At 35.5% G+C, this 6000-nt stretch overlaps 1 protein-coding gene across 4 annotated transcripts in view; it reads left to right on the forward strand.

The window, feature by feature from the left end:
* LOC115220492 (hybrid signal transduction histidine kinase L-like) overlaps positions 1-6000 on the forward strand; it is a 91356-nt gene that overhangs the window by 51451 nt on the left and 33905 nt on the right. For 2 of the 4 annotated variants that reach the window (XM_036510139.1, XM_036510138.1), the window contains exon 2: positions 3586-3678. The exons of the other annotated variants lie outside the window; for them this stretch is intronic. The gene's annotated coding sequence lies outside the window, so the exon portion shown is untranslated. The remainder of the gene's footprint in view (positions 1-3585; positions 3679-6000) is intronic. 4 annotated transcript variants of the gene reach the window in all.

Consider the following 6000-nt stretch of genomic DNA (forward strand, 5'->3'; position numbering starts at 1 on the left):
CGTCATCATTTAATGTCTGCTTCCCATGTTGGCATGGTTTGGACGATTTGATGAGGACTGGCAAGCCAGAAGGCTGCACCAGGCTCCAGTCTGATTTGGCAAGGTTTCTATTGATGGATGCTCTTCCTTATGCCAATCACTCTGAGTGCGTAGTGGGTGCTTTTCATGGGAGCCAGTCAGGTGGCACTGGCATTGGCCACACTGGAATGGTACTTTTTACGTGCCTCTGGCACGGCTACCAGTCAGGTGGCACTGGCATCGGCCACAACTACGATTTCACTTGGTTCAACAGGTCTTCACCAGCATAGCATATTGCCCGACAATTGAAAGGTGCTTTTAAATAGGCCAGTTATGCGACACTGGTATCAGTCGCAATTACAATCGCACTTGACTTGCCAGGTCTTCTCAAGCACAGCATATCTCCAAAGGTTTCTGTTGCTTGTCATTGCCTCTCTGAGGTCTAATGTTCAAAGGTTGTGCTTCACCACCTCATCCCGTGTCTTCCTAGGTCTACCTCTTCCACAGGTTCCCTCCACTGTTATATGTATACGTGTTTTCTTTGCCTTTTAACATGATATGGCACCGATATTGTATGCATATATCTATGTGTGTGTGTCTTTGTGATTGTCCCCCACCACCACTTGCCAGCAATTTGTATTGGATGGTTTACATCCTCTTAACTTAGTGGTTTGGCAAAAGGAGGCTGATAGTACCAGGATTTAATATATATATATATATATATATATATATATATAGTCAAAATAAGCAACAAAGATATCCAAGGTAGTGTAGTACAATTGTTTCATGCTACTTCATTTTATTAAACAATGTAAGTATTACATCAGTTTTAAAATGTCGAGCAATCTTCAGCCACATATAGAATTTTTCAATTAAAACTTCAGCCTACTAGTTTTTTGCTATAATACATTCAAATATGTCTGAACTAAATTCCCCGGGCATGGCTGTGTGGTTAGGGAGCTTGCTTCCTAGCTACATGGTTTCGGGTTCAGTCCCACTGCGTGGCACTTTGGGTAGGTGTCTTCCACTATAGCCCTGAGCCGACCGGAGCTTTGTGATTGAATTCGGTCGGTGGAAGTTACTGCCGTGTGTGTATGTGTGCGTATAACTGCTCAGTGCCTCTCCGAAAGAGAGAGAGAGAAGGATGGATTTATGGTTTGACATTTGTACTACCCCTTCCTCTATCTATAAATAGAAAAAAATTCTTGTTTGTCTCCATTCAACCAAGAATGAAAAACCCCCTCCGCACTGATAGATCTAAATAACAAAGTGAACTTAGTGGTAAAATCTACAGATGGAGAATGAACATACTACCATCATGTTCTTAATGATAAAATTAACCTCTCTGTCTATATATCTACCCTCTTTGGCAAATGTATAAGAATGTGCATTGTCAGTTTATTTGAAAAATTCTATATGTGGCTGAAGATTGCTCGACGTTTTAAAACTGATGTAATACTTACAATGTTTAATAAAATGAAGTAGCATGAAACAATTGTACTACACTACCTTGGCTATCTTTGTGCTTATTTTGATTATAATCACCCCATTTGATTTACATGGATAATACCATACAAAATTCTGGTGCCTTTAACTTGAGTACCATATTCATCTGAAAATATATATATATATAAAACTTACTTGTCCTTACCTTCGGAACGCGGAGTAGATGAAACAGGGACAACTGAAGAAGGGGAATATTCTTTGTGTTGTATGTCTCATTTCTCTGTTTATTTCATTGTTTGAAAAAAAAGTTTGTTTCTATGTTTTGGTCTTTATGTTTTCGTTTCTCATTGTGTTCCACGTTTTTTTTATGTCTTGTACCCATATATGCATATATTTATATATTTATTATTATATATAAAAAATTAGAAAAAAACCCCACCTTTTATCAATTCAAAATGAACAATTAAATTACACCATCTAGAAAATTACATATAATAAAAATATTAAAATTAAAATAACAATAAAATGTCAATGATTAAGTAAATTGCAAAAAAAAATAGTAATAAAAATGTATATAATTTGTAGAATAACGACACGTGTTTCGTGGCTATATTTAAGAAATGATTATAGTAGTAGTATGTTAAATTAACCAGTATGTTTAATTATGCAGTACTGTGACACAAATATGGTGCTAGACTCCTGATAATTATTATCTATTATTATATATATAAATACTGGGATTGATTTGTTTGACTAAGCTCTTCGAGGCAGTGCCCCAGCATGGCCGTAATCCGACAACTGAAACAAATAAAAAGACAATGGATTAAAGACAAAAAATCATTTTTTAATATTTTCAAGCCATATTTAACTTTCTAGATATAAAGATGCAACCAGTATGTTCATTTTCCCTCTTAAATCAACTCATGCTTATTATCATTATGTACAAAACTGATATATTTAACTGTGGATGGTGGAGACATGGTAAATTATGCAATACTATGACACAAATATGGTGCTAGACTCCTGATAATTCTTTTATGGATGGAACCCTTCCTACAGTAAACAGTGTGTAATACTACACGTAACTCCCCTTGACACAGTTTACCTAGTTCTTGCCATAAATTATTGATTTTTGACTTAGACACAAAGCTACCTGAGCTATAAATTATTGTCTTCAGGAACACGTGTCTTCCTTTTTTTTTTTCTTTTTCTTTTTATCCGCTGCAATTCCTGCGAGGTGTTGCCGTGCGATATGGATATATGTAATGAATTTTGTGTGCATGCATGTTTGCGTGTGTTTGTGTGTGTTTGCTTGCACATGTGTTGTTATGCTTTTAATTGTCTCTCTCTTTCTGAACATAACAACAGCATGCAGCAGGTTTTTTTTTTTTTTTTTACTCTAGGCGTAGAAGTGGCTGTGTGGTAAGTAGCTTGCCTACGAACAACATGGTTCCGGGTTCAGTCCCACTGCGTGGCACCTTGGGCAAGTGTCTTCTACTATAGCCTCAGGCCGACCAAAGCCTTGTGAGTGGATTTGGTAGACAGAAACTGAAAGAAGCCTGTCTTATATATATATGTGTGTGTGTGTGTGTGTGTGTGTGTGTGTGTATGTGTGTCTGTATATGTTTGTGTGTCTGTGTCCCCCCCCCCCAACATCACTTGACAACCGATGCTGGAGTGTTTACGTAATTTAGTGTTTCGGCAAAAGAGACCGATAGAATAAGTACTAGGCATACAGAGAATAAGTCCTGGGGTCAATTTTCCCGACTAAAGGCGGTGGGTGCTCCAGCATGGCCACAGTCAAATGACTGAAACAAATAAAAGAGTAAAAGCGTTAACGTGTTCAGAGGTCAACATTAAAAGTTAATTAAACATTCATGAATTATTCTATATCCTGCTGTTCAAAGCCCTGTGAGAAAGAACTATGCACCTTCATGACATTTATATACCGTTATGCAAAGAGAGCTATTAAGAGTTACATGAAATTTGTCAATAGTACATACAGCGAAGGTTTCATTGACTGGCTACAAACCTCTAGTATTTTAGTGAATTATGTATTGTACCTTGCTGCTCAAATGCCTATGACAGTCAAATATGCATCTTCATGGTATCTATTTGCAGTTATGTGAAGTGGGCTATTGAAAGTTAAATGAAATTTGTCAATGGTACATACAAGGAAGTTTTGCTGGCAAGATAAAAACCTTTAACATTTTGGTGAGTAGGCCAATATCATGCTGACTTAGCTTCCTAGACCTTTTTTTGATTCTTAAGAACGTAAACAAATGTATATATTCATTGATTTGCCCATTGTTAAAAGCAGGTGACAAAAATAAAATACAAATTTATTGAAAGCAGGGTCTGCATTTTATGAATTACTTTCATATGGTTCCAGGTTCAGTTCACTACATCGTACCTTGGGCCAGTGTCTTCTGCAATAAGTACAGGCTGACCAAAGCTTGTGAATGGATTTTGTACATGGAAACTAAAAGAAGCCCATCATATATAGATATATATATACACACACGCACGCACACACACACGCACACACACACACAGGTGTTACTCTGTGGTAAGAAGCTTGCATCTCAACCGCATGATTCCAGGTTCAGTCCTGCTGTGTGGCACCGTGGACAAGTGACTTCTACTATAGCCTCAGGCCAAAGCCTTGTGAGTGAATTTGGTAGACAGAAACTGAAAAGTCATCATATGTGTGTGTGTATATATGTGTATTCATATATGTGTATGTATGTGTGTGTGTGTGTGTGTGTATATACATACATACATACATACATACATACATATATACATACATACATATATACATACATACACATTAAATTATGGTTGCAGAACAAACAAATACAAAACCATCCACGTAACATTTCATATCTCGAACATTTAATCATAGAATATACATGTATAATAATCACGGAAGATGAAACATAACTCATCAGTAAAAGCATATAAGAAAATGCAAGAAAAATGTGTGAATACAGTTCATCACGGTTAAAAGTTAATACTTTAGCGATTAAGAAATATATATATTTTTTAAAAAACATTACAACACCTAGAATAATAAATACGTAAAAATATAAAGTAATATATAAATATATAGATATATAAAAATACATATATATAGGAATTATATAAATAAGTAATATATAATATATAAGGTAAGATAAAAGTTCATCGTTTAGAAAATTTTTTTTTTTTTTTCATTAAAAATTACTTTTTAGATAAGGGAAACCTATAGTTAAAAGCCAGTGTCCAAGCAAAAAAGAAGAAACCATATTTACATTCCCTATGGCATTAAATTCCCTCGTGCATTAAATACAGTAATGTACCCAAAGTAGACTTTACCTTTCATCCTTTCAAGTTTCATGTTCTGAGTTCAGATTTTGCCAAGGCTAATTTCACCTTTTATCCTTTCAAGGTCAATAAAACAAGTACCAGTTAAGTACTGTGGTCAACATAATTGACTGGATCCCCTCCACAAAAAAATTTCAGTCCTTTTTCCTATAGTAGAAAGAAATATTTAGCAGAATTGTTATCATGCCAAGCAAAATGCTTAGTGGAATTTCGTCCAAATTAGTGTCAAAATTACAACTAGGTTGCATTTTTGACACTAGCTCGCCGGTACTCACCAAAGGCGTGAGAAAATATTGACTGTGTTTTTAAAATCCTATGTTTCAAGATTCACAGAACTACAAAGATGTCTTGTTAACTAACATGTTAATATAGTTATGCTTAAAATTTGTGTTGCTGAATAAGATTCCTTTGTTGCTAAACAAAATCAAATCAATGAAGGACCCTTTTTTTTTAAAGCGAGATACTTATTTTATTGTTCTCTTTTGTTGAACCACTAAGTTCAAAGGGGGGGAAAACACATATACGTAGCTATCAAATTTCATTTAAAAGGCTCCCTAATATATTTGAAGTAGTAAGGGCTACATGTTAAGTAAAATATGTTGTGTGTCAAATTAGGTGACAGGCTCTACACCTGGTGGTGCCCTTATTAATTTCTTCAAGTTTTTTATGTAATTCACCAAATTTAGGGTAGCATAATATTCTCATATACTTTGATCCCCAGGACATATTTGACACAAGGTGTAAGCATGGTTGGGTAGGTAAGACACTAATATTGCAACCATTTGACTTTGGGTTCAGTCTCAGCAAGTGGTGCCTTGAGCTTGTGTCTTCTACTTTAGCAAGAAACTTACCAGTGCCTTGTGAGTGAATTTGGTAGATGGAAACTGTAAGAAAGCCCGTCCCATATGTCTGTGTGTGTGTTTATTGTTGTCCCTCCACACATACACTTTTGACAACCAGTGTTAGTTTGCTTACATCCCTGTAACTTAGCAGTTCAGCAAAAATGACTGATAGGATAAGTATCAAGCTTAAAAAATAATTTTGGGGCCAATTTGTTCGACTAAACAAGTGGTTTTCAACTGGGGTCTATATAAGATTTTGGCAGTTCACACAACAAAATAATAAACTGGGTATCTACAATCATATTTTAAGGGACTCTGGAAAATT

The sequence above is a fragment of the Octopus sinensis genome, linkage group LG16, assembly GCF_006345805.1.
Source record: "Octopus sinensis linkage group LG16, ASM634580v1, whole genome shotgun sequence".
Classification (NCBI taxonomy): domain Eukaryota; kingdom Metazoa; phylum Mollusca; class Cephalopoda; order Octopoda; family Octopodidae; genus Octopus; species Octopus sinensis.